Consider the following 15063-nt stretch of genomic DNA (forward strand, 5'->3'; position numbering starts at 1 on the left):
GTTTTAAAACCATGCCTTATCCCAAGACAAATTATCTATTGTTATGTGATGGGGGTGTATGTCAGAGGGGCATTAAAAAATCATTATTCTTAAATATAATATATATTATAAGTTATTAGATTAATTATGTGATTCAAAATAATGAGTAATAATGAAATACAGCTTTGATCGAAGTAGCGGTCTTCCATGAGAGTAACATAAAATAATTGAAAAGGACCAGGTACAATTTCTTGTCAAAATCCATTGGTTTCTTCCCAAAATTCTTTTTTCTTCAACCAATACAGCATTTTGAGTAAAAACTTTGAATTTTTTTTTTTTTTTTTATAAAAAACTTACGATTTTTTTTCTTGCAAGAAACCCATGGTCTCCAACCTTTGATTTTTTTTAATAAAATTTATTTCATTTTTTTAATTAATTTATAAAATGAACCATTGACAAAAAAAATTGAATATAACTAATCAAATCATGTTGAGGAGAATTATGCGATCTTCTCATCAAACCTAAGGTTGAAGATGATGAATATATGAGGTTGAAGAAGAGGGTATTGGACCATTTTTTGTTAATTTCTCATAGAAGACCACAGTTAAGGTATCTCAATACATTTACGAAAATATGGAGATCCCAAAATAATTAAATATTGGTGTGGGTTTTGTCTCATGTGATGTTTTTGAAAAAACTTGGATCCACAATGTTTTGTTTATTTTTTGTTCTTCAAATAAAGTTTTTTGTTATTTTTTATATTTATAATCCAAAGAGGAGTGTGTCTCTCAATCTAATACATTTTCTTTTTCATAAGCACACAAGCTTATACATACCTTATCAGTTATCATTCTTAGTAGATCAAATGGTGGGACTAAATGCATGCTAACAGCGAAGATTTCGTGAACATGCGCTTGGCGTTGAATTTATCCATTTTTTCACATAGTGTTTTCTACAATGGTGTAAAATGATAATTCCATGTAAAAATGTTAGGAGTTGAAATTTTTTAATTTGTTTATAACAATTAGATTTTAATTTAGACATTATAAATTGATGGAAATACATAAACAAATAAATTTTTTGGTGAAGTTATGTAATCTGATCGATTTTTAAATATTTACATACCCAACTAAATTTTACTATCTAAAAAATTAGAAGTGTAAAGGTAAATTCAATACAAAATTTTACACAGATGGTAAAATTTATCTGCATACATATAAATATTTCAAAATCATATCGAGTTAAATAATTTTACGAAAACTTTTACCCTTTTAAGTTAGTATATAGATCTTTATAAATCCGATGGTTGTGATCATCCCATCGGGTTGACTTTTGACCGTAGGATCCATCGAGCAATGGGTATTGACCTATATATGAGTGCAGCAAGTCCTATAAAGAAAAAGATAATTTAATCCTCCTTTGCTCAATTAATTAATCTTAGGCCTGAGTCTCCTTTTTAAAAATAAATAAATAAATAAAACATTTCAAAGACATGAGGAGAGACTTCTCATCAATGATGATTATTAGATTCGAGTGAAAAAGAAATATAAATCCTCTCATACTAAGAGATCTCCAATCCCTAACTCTCATCCCATATTGCTTTAGATGGGATTTGGTTGCTTAGTTTTAGCTTCCCCAAAAAGGAGAGCCATCCCATTGCCAACCAATCCCACATATAAAAAAAAACATTTTAAAAACTATTTTATATTATTTCTTTTACATTTATCCTACCAAATGATAAGCCTCCAAGTTGTACATGTCTGTCTCTAGTTTAATTAGGCCCACCATGACACATGGCAATGATCGATTCGATAAGGACTTAGCTTGCAAATAAACTATAGAGAGAAATGGGTACCAAGGAATCTTCTTTTACCATTAACTAGAAGTAGGTTTTCCTCATTGTCCTCACCTTTGGACTCTCTCTTCTTATAAATTTTTGTTCATGTTTTCTTATAGAATAATGATTTTCTTATGCCTTCTCTGACATACGCCTTCATCACATAATTGTAGATTATTTATCTCGGGATATGTAGAATTGTAAATCTTTTTCTTATATATATCAAGACTAATGATCTACAGTAGTACTATGATAGACGTAGAGGGGGCATCCAATTTTCTCATAAAGTTGCAAACGTTTGTGTTTGTGTTTTTTTTTTTTGTGTGTGTGTGTGTGAGAGAGAGAGAGAGAGAGAGATGTGGGTGTGGCTTTCCTAAACCTCCTAGTTAACCACACTCAATGAAACCAAATCATTATTTTTTTCTTTTTATATTGTAAATTTTTATAAATTCAAGATTAAGGAAAGTTTAGGGTTTTAAATAAAGGAAAAAAGTGTACGAGAGATTCCATTATTCTAGAGCTTGGGTCGTTGTGACTGCAAGTCCCAATGCCAACTAATAATGTCAAGAGAGAGAGAGAGAGACTAATAATAGTCTAGTACTATACTTAAACCCCTTCCAACAACTAATATTATTATTATTGAAAATAATATAAGATAGGAGGAAATTTTTTACATGCAAAAATGTCAAAAAATAATATTTTTGTTAAATTTAATTACACAACCTAAATTTTCAATTATGGAGCTCTATGTAAGTATGGCAAAGTTAAGCAAGCATTGTTTAAAAACTAGGCCCCCAAAATGACTTGACTGAGTCATAATAGGATCGGTCAAGCCTGATCGATTTCCAATATAAAATAGATTCCTACCTTAGCTCATTGAAGATCAAATTTGGATCGGTCAATATTGGCAAAATTGGGATGAGTCAACTAGTTCAGACTGGTTTCAATATTTTTATATTTTAAATAATGTTAAAAAAATTAAAATAAGATTTATTGCAAAAGTAAGATTTTGTGATCCACAATCTTATTTAGTAAATTCTTGAAAACTTTTCAGATAATTTGGCATATCATATGAATAAAAATGAATCTTTTATTCAGTTGTCCAACCAATGATGAAAAATGAAAAAAAAAACAATGGAAATAAACAATCCTAATGAATAATACATTATTAACAGGATAAATTCTCAAATAATTACCAAAGTTTTGGGTATATTCAAAATGTTGTTAATGTTGACAAAGTCATCATGTAATATTGACAATTTGATAACATTTTGTCAACATTACATGGTAATTGTGTCAACGTTAGCAACATTTCGGAAATACCGACAACTTTGTAATTATTTGGGAATTTACCCTTATTAATTCACGTCCCCGAATAAATTGAACAAAGAATTCAAAAATAATAATAATCAATTGTCCTTGGATAGTTGGTCGAGTACACAATTGTCTTGTAGTTATTTATCATTCATAACTTCATTGATCATTATTTTCCAACAATTTAATCATTAAATATGGATAGATTAATATATTCGTCATTTTGATTTTTCTTATAAATGATTGCAATAACACTTAGGATCAACCATTGTCCATCACACAAGATAATGATGACATTGAACCATGAACTAAACATTTTACGTTAACCCTGAGGGGTTGGCTCAATGGCAATTTTGAACTGATAAGCATTGAAAGTTCGATACCCGGTATGAGCATTAATTCCTTAGGGACCACCCACAAGGATGCACCCTCGCTTACCTGGTGCGTGTGATGTACGGGCATTGCACGTGCCTCAAGACTAGTCCTTGGACAAGACCAGGGTGGGCTCGGTTCGTTGTCTACAAGGATATTTGGTTATCAAAAAAGAATTACGTTTATCTATTATTGAACATAGAATTTCCAATTCATATGCTTAGGGCCATGACCCATAGGGGAAAAAATAGTACATAATTTTAAGAAATTATTGATTTGAGATCGATGGTCTTGTAATTTTATTTCTGATTTTTCAAGAAATACTTGGCTATTCTAGGTTTCTAGCATTGTAATTTTATTTTATTTTTCCAGTTTGACCATTTTCTTCAACATATCTTTTTAATCAAATTCTTGAATATTGAATTATTTCATCTCGTTCTTCGTTCTTACTTTGAATCATTATGATTGTAACTCCCCCCCCCCCCCCCCTCTCCCCCTTTTCTCAATATTTGTCCTCCAATAAAGAATGTATCCCCATCATGGTTTCAAAACTTGGTTTCACGTCTCGTCTCATTCATGGACAAGACCGAGTTATCTCAAACAAGTCAACTCATCTCAAATAAGATAAACCATTTATCTCAATTTAAACTTATTTATTTATGAAAATAATTATAATTTTCTTTCACAAAATAAGGTGGATTAGAGGATGTTTAATCATGAAATCATCGTTTATTTATTTTTATTTTTTAAAATTTAATTATTTTAATTAAAAATACAAAAATCTTGGTTGACTCGGACGAGATTTTGAGCGAGTCATCTCGATCTCTAATGAGATTTAAAATCATGATCTCAAGGCCTAATTTTCAACTTTATTAATTATTTTCTTCTCCCCTTACCTAAAATACCCTCAATTTTATTGTCTTTTCTCTTCTACCCCCCTTCAACTTTATATATTGGCTTTTCTCTTCTTCCATTTTTCAATAATACTCCTCCAACTTTATTATCTTCCATTTTCTCTTTATTTTCCAACAATGGATTCAAATTTCAATCATATTTATAACAATCATTGTTCTTATATTTAACCATTGTACCATCTTCAAGATTTGTGTAATGTGAATACTAAGGAATCATTATATAGAACATGATCCAAGAACAATAAAGAAAGAAAATTAATCAAGATGCAATCACACACGAAACATAAAGATTTTTATGTGGTTCCCTTATAATTAAGATATATCCATGGATCACACCGATTCCACTATAAAGAGAAAAATCATAGTTGCAAATTGCTTCTTTTCAACGAAAATGTATATATATATATATATATACCCTCCCCCCAGTATTGTGTTAAATGATGAACAATACACCTTCTTGACCAGTATCATCAGGCTCGACAAGCCATAACTACCATTAGTTGGTACAATGTACGTACTAAAAGAAGGATGATGCTAACATTTTTCTAATTCAAATAATGCGTAAGACTCTCAATGAAGTACCTATGATTGCCCATGATATATGTGGTCCGTGGTCTAAGATTAGGTCAATAATTAAATGACCTAAAAATGACACTTGGAGCAATCTTTTGGGTTCACAATAGTGCCCCAAATAATACTTGTTTATCCATTTTTAGTTCAAAAGTTTGAAATTTAAATTATATATCTTGTGAAAAAGGTTGATTGGAATGGTTTGGTCACGTACATCCCAGCACACTAATAGTCTCTGCTATAACTTTTATAGAACATCCTCAAATCTCACATTTAGTTTAACTGAGACTGTTAGCGTCCTATGATGACATGACCAGGCCATCTTAATCAACTTTTTTCACAACTTATGATGTATACTATATAATGATAAAACATGGAAGGTATTATATTAATTATGTTAATTTATGAAGAATAAGGATCCAAAACAATGTCAGGTTCTTATAAAATAGGAATGGTGTCTACGTGGCCCGTTCTAGTAGGAGTTTAAAACACATTGGGCTCCAACCAAGCCGTTTTTTTCTACATGTTTAAAACACTTATGTGTTTATCCTCTAATAAAACATGTCACACCATATTTCTCTATAGGAACTCCGTTCTGGACCACAACTTTGTAAAAGTGAGAATACCTTTTTGAATTACTTTATATTGATTGATGATATGAAAAGGAACATTTTTTTTTTTTTGATAATTGGGTATTCCTATAGACAGCAGATCAAGCCCATATCTAGGCTTTGTCCAGTCCATAGATCATGGTCTTGTCCAAGGACTAGTCCTGGGGCACATGCAACATCCGCACATCAAACGCACCAGGTAAGTGAGGGTGCACCCTCACGGGAGGCCCCATACTAACATTTTTTAATGAATTGATAAAGTTAATTTTTTGAGAATATATATATATATTTTTATTCAATTTTCACTTGGATTATAAGCAGAGATTACAGACACACACACACACACGCACACACACACACACACACACAGATAAACAAGAGTTCTATTTCCTTTAATCCATAATGATTATTTTATATATTAAGGATAATTATGGCGAGCGAGATGAGTGCGTCAATAATTAATGGGTGATGGCATGAGGTCGTGGTAACAATATTACCTTGAGATTGCGTCCAAATGACGTTTATCAAGTTTTAAGCCAAAAGGTCGTCTAATGGGGTCTCGATTCAAAAAATGTACATGTTCATCGTAAATTATTAAATAGAAAAATATAGAACAAATAAAATAAAACCTTGGCAAGCAAGGGGTCGATCCATTGAGACATCATTGATTCAAATTTTAAAATAGCCAAGGGTAAAGTAACCAATTAAAATCGATTTAAAATGATCAAACCAATTGAAAAATAGTAAGAATAACAAATATGGAGTTAACAATGTAAAAAGGATTAGATCGCTTGAATCCACCAAGAACAATATTGTTTGTGTTTGATTTTTATCTCAATCCAACCAACAATCTAATGTTGTTAGATCGGAAGATTAATCCTTTTAAGCACAAATAATATACCAAAAGTTGTGATTAATCTCAGAGAAACAAAATCATAAAAATTATCTAAATCGTTTTTAATAGAACGTGATTTAACTTGAACTGATCAAAGTCTAAATCATCAAAATCAAGATAACCTAGGCTAAATCTAATGATTAGTCTCTAAATTATCATCACATGTAAACATTGATGCACAAACACAAAATAGATTAACTGAATAAGATTATCTTGCTCACAACTTCCCCGACCTCTCTAATGGAAGGTCTTGTCACAGATCATCACAAAAACAATAAAAGTTTAAAATAAAGAGAAGGTAAGAGAAGAGAGTAGAGAAAAGTTCTTTTTTCATTTATCTTGATCTAAAAGTAGTTGTTGTTCCTTCTGATTACATAGCTTTAAAAGAAACTAAAACTTGCAAAGAAAAAGAAAGAAAATAAAATTAAGCTAAGAAGATGATCTCATCTGGTTTGATGTGGTCTCTATTTATAAAGATAATTGGGGTTATCTCGAATCTCCAAAATCTTTGTAATATCCTCAGCAACAAACCCTACTTGGTTGCATGATTTTTTTCGTAACAAAAAAGTCAGCACCATGTCTTTAAGTGAATTTTTGCCTTTACTGCGTTGCATGGGGCCTTTACCACGCCATGGTGAATGTGGGTCAAAAAGGCCTACATTTTGAGCTAGGCCTTGGCTGTGGACACTAGAGTGTAGTGGAAGCACGAAACCTTCCTGATTTGTTCAGTTGCCCCTCATACTTTTGACCTATCACAAATAAATAATAAAAATTATGTTCAAATCACAATAAACATGAACCAATCAATAAATAAGGACTATACAATGCATTACGTAAATTTAAGAGAATTATCAAATAATTCTAGTTAAAGCCTACGTAAATCAAGCCTTAAATTCTATCTATTTATTTTTTCTTCTAATGAATCATTACTCGTTGGGTGCCTCCAATACATGGGAGACTTTAAAAATGTTCCCAGTATTGTTATAAGAAATGTTCATATCTTCTAAGATGAGCATCCATATAAAAAGGGGTTGGTTTGGTCAAAATGCATAGGATTTCAAGATTTTGTTCAAATGGAACCTATTGATTTTCAGTCGAAAAAGATGTTTGATGCATATTATAAACCATTAGACCCACAATAGTACAATATTGTCCATTTTGGGTTGAAGCCCTCACGACTTTAAAACGCGTTGTTTTATGTAAGGTCTGATTTGTCCTTGTAGACCAAGATTTGAACGTTCTCCTATCTGATGTAGGACTAATCGCACTGCACCTTGCCATGTGATGACTCCACTTCAACCCCTTGGTCTCCGTAACTTTTTTCACGTCCAGCAAATAGTGCATAGACAAGGTCATGACTTGTATTGACTCCAAAATGTGGCTAATGATTTTCTTCCTGAAAGGGGTCTTCCTAATGGGTCATTACCTAAATGATGCTTTTAGGTAGTTGGTAGGACACTTTAAATTAAGGATCCTCTAATTTTTCTAAGAAATTATTATCTTTTTTGAGATAATCGTATGAATAAAAGGGATCGATTCCGGTTAAATGTATTATTATAAAAATAAAACGAATCTCACTTTATTTCTCTTTTAATATTTCTTAATGTATTTGTAGGATGTTATGGATCATAAAACATCTATAACATGTTCTCTCTATTATTAATGCAAATTTTGAGATGACAAACAACTCTCAGCATATGGAACTTTGATCTACATATTTACAAGAAACTAATAACACTTTCGTTTTTTTTAAAACAAAGTGAGGGCTCTATTTTCTTTTATTTTATGTTTCTTCCCTACCACATTACTTCGATGGGAGATTTTGAAAGAGTGGGAGGAAGACCAAAAAGGATTTATAGTTAGCTATTTGATGAATAATTCATCGAATTATATCATCTGATTATTTTTTTCATACAAAATTACAATTGACATACAAATTACTCATGATTTATTCCATTTTTGGATTAAATTATTTATATATATATATATATATATATATATATATATATATATATATATATATATATATATAAGACAAATAAAACTTTACCCTTATAAGAGACCAGATACAAAACACATCAGCTCCATTCTTTAAAAGAATTTTTTTATTTTCATAATCTCACATAGAGATGTATTTGTTCGCTCTTCTTCACCTTTCATAGCATCGCCATTAGACAATCATTTTGATCATCCATTGTATTTTTTTAAGGTTATCAACCATTAGGCGGTTTCTGTGAAAAACAAAATGGCAATGAGACCTGAAATTCAAACACAAAACACATGGATTTACGTGGTTTAGCAGTATGCTTACATCCACGAATCATATCAAAAGTCCAATAATTATTTTCTTTTGAGTTTTACAATCCTAGAGATCTATATCAAAAACATGATGTAGAGAAAATATGTCTATCTCCCCCAAAAAATTAAAGCCCCCAAAATAGAAAAGTCTTAAGGAAATATTATATAATTGCCCTTTGTGGGCCTTCTTTCATCTCCTGCACCCCCGCAGCTCAATCTACCCCCAACATAATAGAAGACGTTTACTCAACAATTTCATCTCTTTCTTTTCCCTTCTGGATTTTAGGCAATGAATGGGGTCTTGGTGAAAAACTATATTCAACTAAGATTGAGAAATTTCGTTGTGTTAATAATATGATTAGCTCTTAACAAAGATTTATGTTATTTTACTTTTAAATTTAGTTGATATCATTTTAGAATGTAACATGTTTAAAGCTTAGGAATTGACCTTTAATACTAAAATCTTAAGCATTAGATTCATCACCACTAGTTGAAAAGATTGTGCAACTAACATTTTTATGAGTTTCACACTAACACATGTAGAATTACTTGAACAAGCACATGCAGAAGTACTCGAAGGTGCCAACTTAGTCAAATTGATAAGACTCTTGAGGGGAGTTGTGTTGTGTAGGTATGCATAGATGCGGGGGTGTGGGCGTAGAGCTCCTGGACAAAAAAAATTAGGATTACTAAAAAGGCAATTATGTAATATTTTCTTTTTTTTTTTTTTTTTTTTTTCATTTTTAGGGGTTTCTATTTTGGGGAAATTGACACATTTATCAACTATGGATTTTATAAATAGAGATCTCTAACTTTGTAAAACAAAGAAAGAAATAGTGATTATTCTTGTTATGATCGGTGGATGTAAGCACATTGTCAAACCACATAAATCCTTGTTTTTCGTGTGCAATCTCTTCTTTCTTTCTCTATTGCTTCGTTGTTTCACAAGTTAATCCCACAACCTAGGTTCAAATCTCATTGAATCATCATCACCTCTAACAACTACTAACCCCTTACATGCCTAGAACAAAAAAAAAAAATGTGTAGAAGTACATTATTATTCTTAACTTATATGAAAACTTTGCAGAACACATCAATTATTCTATAATAGCCTTCTTGGTCAAACATTTATAAGTATATAAAAGAAACGTGAAGGGATACAATCGAAGAAAAGAGATTCATTGACACTAAATGCGTTACAACAATTGATTTAAATAAGGAAGAATTCAAAGATGAAGGCTACTTGTACCACCTTGATAACCTCTATATGATCATAATGATCGATCTTGACCAAGTTGGTGCCATTGGAATTACAATTATCTCGAGGAACTTTGGTTGTGCCATTGGATTACCTCAAGTATAAGGTCTATTAAGTAATTTCCCCTTTAATTAAATAATAATTATTTTACTAATGTTCTTGGTTCATGATAAATAAATTAAAAAAACAAATGCAGCCATTACCAAACACCAATCAAGCTGATCTTTGGTGTCTATGTCTCTATCAAGAGGTGGACCAACTAAGTGAACATGAAAGATCTTAAACCAATTTTATTTCTCTTAATTTTCTATTTAATGTGCAATTTCTTGTATAAATTATTATAAGTAATTTAATAATGCAATAAAAAAAAATTAATTAATCAATTTTGGTACGAAATTTAAAAATTATTTCTCACACAATGTCGATTATTCCCAAACTCTCAAAAATCTAGTGAGAACCAAATAGGATCTACAACTAATTATAAAAATCAAGTATTTTTTGTTTTTTTAATAAACACAAGAAACACTTTCGCCTAATTGTATATATATATATATATATATATTTTTAGTATAGAGTGAACCCCATTAAATTCAAGAGAAACCAAATATCAAAAAAACATGGAACCAATTCTCACGTGACGCCACCCAATGACCCATGGCTTAATCTTAGTAGCTCTTTGACCCATAAATGGTGGACCTGTATTCCAAAAAAACTAGGTGTGGTCAGTAAGTTTTAAATTTAGAAATTGGGCTCTAAATCTAGGACTATAAATTGATCGGTTCGGATTGGATTGGTACCAAATCCCAAACCCAATATGGGTCGGAATCTATCATTCAAATTTCGAATCAAATTCAATAGAATATGTGTAGTTCAACATCCGGTTTAACATTGAAATATTTTTGGATCGGTCCTAATTAACTCCAATTCTATTTAATAAAAATATATATAAAATAGGGAAGCGTTCGTCAAACATTTGTTAATATATGGGTTAGAAGTTTCATAATGGATTAATTTTTAGTAAGAATGGTCTCCTCACCATAGAGATCATCCTCACATAAAATCAGCTCATTCTGAAACTTCTTACTCATATATTGAAAATATTTGGCATAGTGTTTTGTTCTCTTCTAGGCTTTTGAACGCTCCATTGTATAATTTAATATATATCATATTTCTAATTAAAAGGTAAAATATAAATTATTTAAATATTTCAAATACATTATTGATTGTGTCCTTATTGGATTGGGAGATGATAGATCCAAAATCAATCTGATAAGTTACCAAATGCTTGACCTATCTCCTGGGGTGAAAATTAGGAGTTTCACCCTCGGCTTGGACCTTTTCGTTATCCTTGTGCCAACTGACAAAACTCACTCAAACATGATGTTTTCTTAGTCGAGGACTACTTGCTTGAGATAGTCCCTTTTCAAAAAAAGACCAATAATTTAATTAATCTTTCGAGAAAAGATGGGTGTGTGAATATGAAAATAATGAGTGGTTATCGCCACCCCAATTGGAATAGCTTATATGGTTGGAGAGTTGCTATTGGCACCTCAACTTTTGCTTATTACAGCTTAATTTCTTAAATTATTTATGACACCCTAATTAAAAATTAAAACCCATCATTCAAACATTACAAAAGTTTGGTTCAAGTTATTACCTCACCGTTACAGAGCATTATAATACATTCAAACATCTTAAACAATTGTTTACAATTAAGATTAAACACATATAAAATCATAAATCAATCAAATAGAAATACTTGAGAGAGAGAGAGAGAGAGATTCTATTGGTACCTCAACTTTTACTTTGTTACAATCATAACAATTGATTTATTTTTTGGGGGGAGTTACCATTTCTTGTGCTGAATATGGAAAATTTTCAGCTTCGGTATACCATTCACTTTAACTTCCAAAATATATTTTGCCATTGCATTCGTCAATTTTATAATAAACAAATTTGCTAATAAAATACTAGTGAACTCGTCGTTACCTCTGATCTCACTGGTAATTTATCAGCAAATTCGTTGATTATAAAAGTGACGAATTCACTGAAAAATTATATTTTGGGAATTAAAATGAACAGTGTACTAGATTTTATCATAAGTTGTGCACGTTTTGAGAAATATCTTGATTTTTATTTTAATTGGGGTGCGAGAAGTAAAAGTTAGGAGGCCAATCGCAACTCTATGTGTAATTTGTAGCTTGGATTTGTTATGAAAAATGATGGAATCAGAATGGCCAAATATGGTTAGTGGACTCCAATTCAAGGACCAGAGTTACAAGTAACAACAGCATCTTATAGGTATATTTGACCAAAAACTCGTGAAGGGAAACGAGAAATTGGATCATCAAGGTACAATATATCACGGTATTTATATAAACTAAATAATATGTTGTATTTAATGTCCTGATTAATTAAACAAATGCATCTTCTTAGACTTGGATTAAATAGTTTATGTACAGGAACACACCATTGGTAAGGGCCCACCTCTCAAGTAGACCTTCACACCATCCATAGTTTTAAAACTAGTCAAGTCAACTCGATCAAGATGAGTTGACTTGAAATTCAATTTGATTTTGAGGTGACTCAAACTCAAAAGTTCATGGGCGATCTCAGTACGTGCAAGATTTCTCTGAAGAAAGACAAGCTCAAAACAAAGATGGTGGCCGCTCATAGAGAGAGGTAGCGAGACTAATCGTTGATGGGTGGAATTATCGACTAAGTGAACATTCCATGTAGACTGAAGGAGATCCGTTAAGCAATCCTTGTTCACGAGACCAACCCACTTAGTCAACTCAAGAAATCATCAATCCAACTTGGTCAAGTCAACTTGAAAAGGCCTTGAGTTGAGTTTGAAACTTGATCGAGTTATTTGGTTATATATAGGGTTGTCAATGGGTACCCATTTAATCAAAATTGAATTGAAATTGAAAATCCCGATTCCAATTCCCTTTTAATTGGAACCAATTAGAGCCAGGTCTAAAATGAACCAAAACCATTAGGTTCTATCCGATGGGTACTTGGAACCGATTTATTTTTTTAATTTCTTCAATTTTTCATATAAGTCGTGGATTGGAGTTTTAAAAGACATCTTTTCTAAAAATTTGTTACTTTTAAATTAGATAAATTTTATTTTTGAAAAAAATCATTAACTTATATCTTTATAGCTAAGTTAATAATGTTCAGTGCATATTATCAATAAAAATAAGGAACAAAATAATAAGTCTTGGCAAACAAGAATCATCCACAGAGACAACGTTGACCCCTAGTTTCTGACTTAAAACAATCAAAATTCAAAGTATTTAAAGAAAATTGAATAAAATTAACTTTAGATAGACAAGAATTGAAACCACAATGTAAAGAATTAGATTGGTCGAATCCACAAAAAAAAAAAAAATCATCTCATCAATTTATTTGTCTTTTTATTATCTCGACTCAATCAACAAATCTAATGTTGTTGGATCAGAAGATGAAATATGTTAAACTCAAATATTTAGTATAAATTCTGTGATTAGATTTAATAAGACGGAATTAAAAGATTAAATATAAAATCTCTAAGAAGGCATAATTTAGTTTGAACCTATTTAAGATTAAACTATCAAAATCAAAAGAATAAATATTAGATCTGACGATTATTACTTAACAATTTGGTATCACAATAAAAAATTGAAGCATAGATAAAAATAAATAAAATTAGTTAAGATGATCTTGCTCAGACTCCATTGACCTCTCTAATGGAGGTCTAGCCACAGATCATTGCAAGTATAATAAAAGAAATTATAAAAATAAAGAGAAAAGAGATTGAAAAAAGAATGATGTTTCTTTATTTATCTTGACTTGAAATTGGCAGAAAACTCCTTCTATTTACAAAGTTTTAAACAGAAAGTAAATCTAAAAATTAAAAACTAGAATAAAGAAGAAGAATAGAGAAGATGATTTATGGCTCTTGTCTGGTCTCTTATTTATATAAACCAAATTAGAATTTCATAAATTCAAAACACTTTCATATTTTACAAAGAGTCTAAACCCTATTTTATTACGTCACAAATCATGTCGTCAAAATGTTGTACCAATCCTAAGGTAATTATTGCCAATATCACCATGCTGCCCAAGGAGTTCATCGTGTTGCGACTCCTATGGGCCCAATGGGTCTAGTTTTCGGTCCGTGATCTTGTCTTAGGTTTTGAAATATAATGTACTTATTCAATTATCATGTTTCATCATTTTCGATATCGTGACTTTGATCTCTCGCAGATAAATAATTAGAATTTGACAAAAAATCACAGTTTATTAAAGAATAATAATAAACATGGACTACCAATGCCATATTTCGATTGATTTGGGCTTTTGAGGCCCGTTGACAATTTTTATTGAAAAATCTGTATTTTTGGGTCCTTTCGAGTATGGGCCCGTTCAAATTGGGGTGTCTACAATAGTAAAAAGATAAAAATAAAAATAAAAAGAAAAGATGAGAGAATTAAAAGAGGAAAATGTTAGAGGGGAGAAAAGGGGGGACTACTTTTTCTTTCTCTTTGTCCACACCCTACCTTGTTATTTTTCATTTTTGATCTTTCTTCTTGAACTTCATTTGATGAGCCTTGATGTATTAGAGGCGTGAAACTTTTAGTGATTGGTGGATGTGAGTATGGTGATTATGAGAGAAGGGGAGAGTTAAGAGTTGATTGAATTGAGAGATAGTTATGAGAGTTGGGACTTAGTAAGGGAGTTCAAGTCTTGAGAGGGATTGTGTTGAGAAGGATGGGGGTTTTATAAGATTTTGGAGGTAATTTTTAAGGGTAAAATGAGATGAAAGGGTGAAAAGATGTAGAATTGTGTGAGGTTTGTAAGAGAGTATGTGTGTAAATTAAGGATGGTAGAAGGGTATTTGTGGAAGGAGTGTAAGTGGGTTGTTTATAGTTCGATCTGTAGATGATAATAAAATAGAGAACAAAAGAAAACCTTGGCAAGCAAAGGTCGAACCACAGAGATAAAGTTAATCAAAAGTAAATTTTTTA

This window comes from Akebia trifoliata, chromosome 9 (genome assembly GCF_017979445.1).
Source record: "Akebia trifoliata isolate Shusen 1 chromosome 9, ASM1797944v1, whole genome shotgun sequence".
NCBI lineage: Eukaryota > Viridiplantae > Streptophyta > Magnoliopsida > Ranunculales > Lardizabalaceae > Akebia > Akebia trifoliata.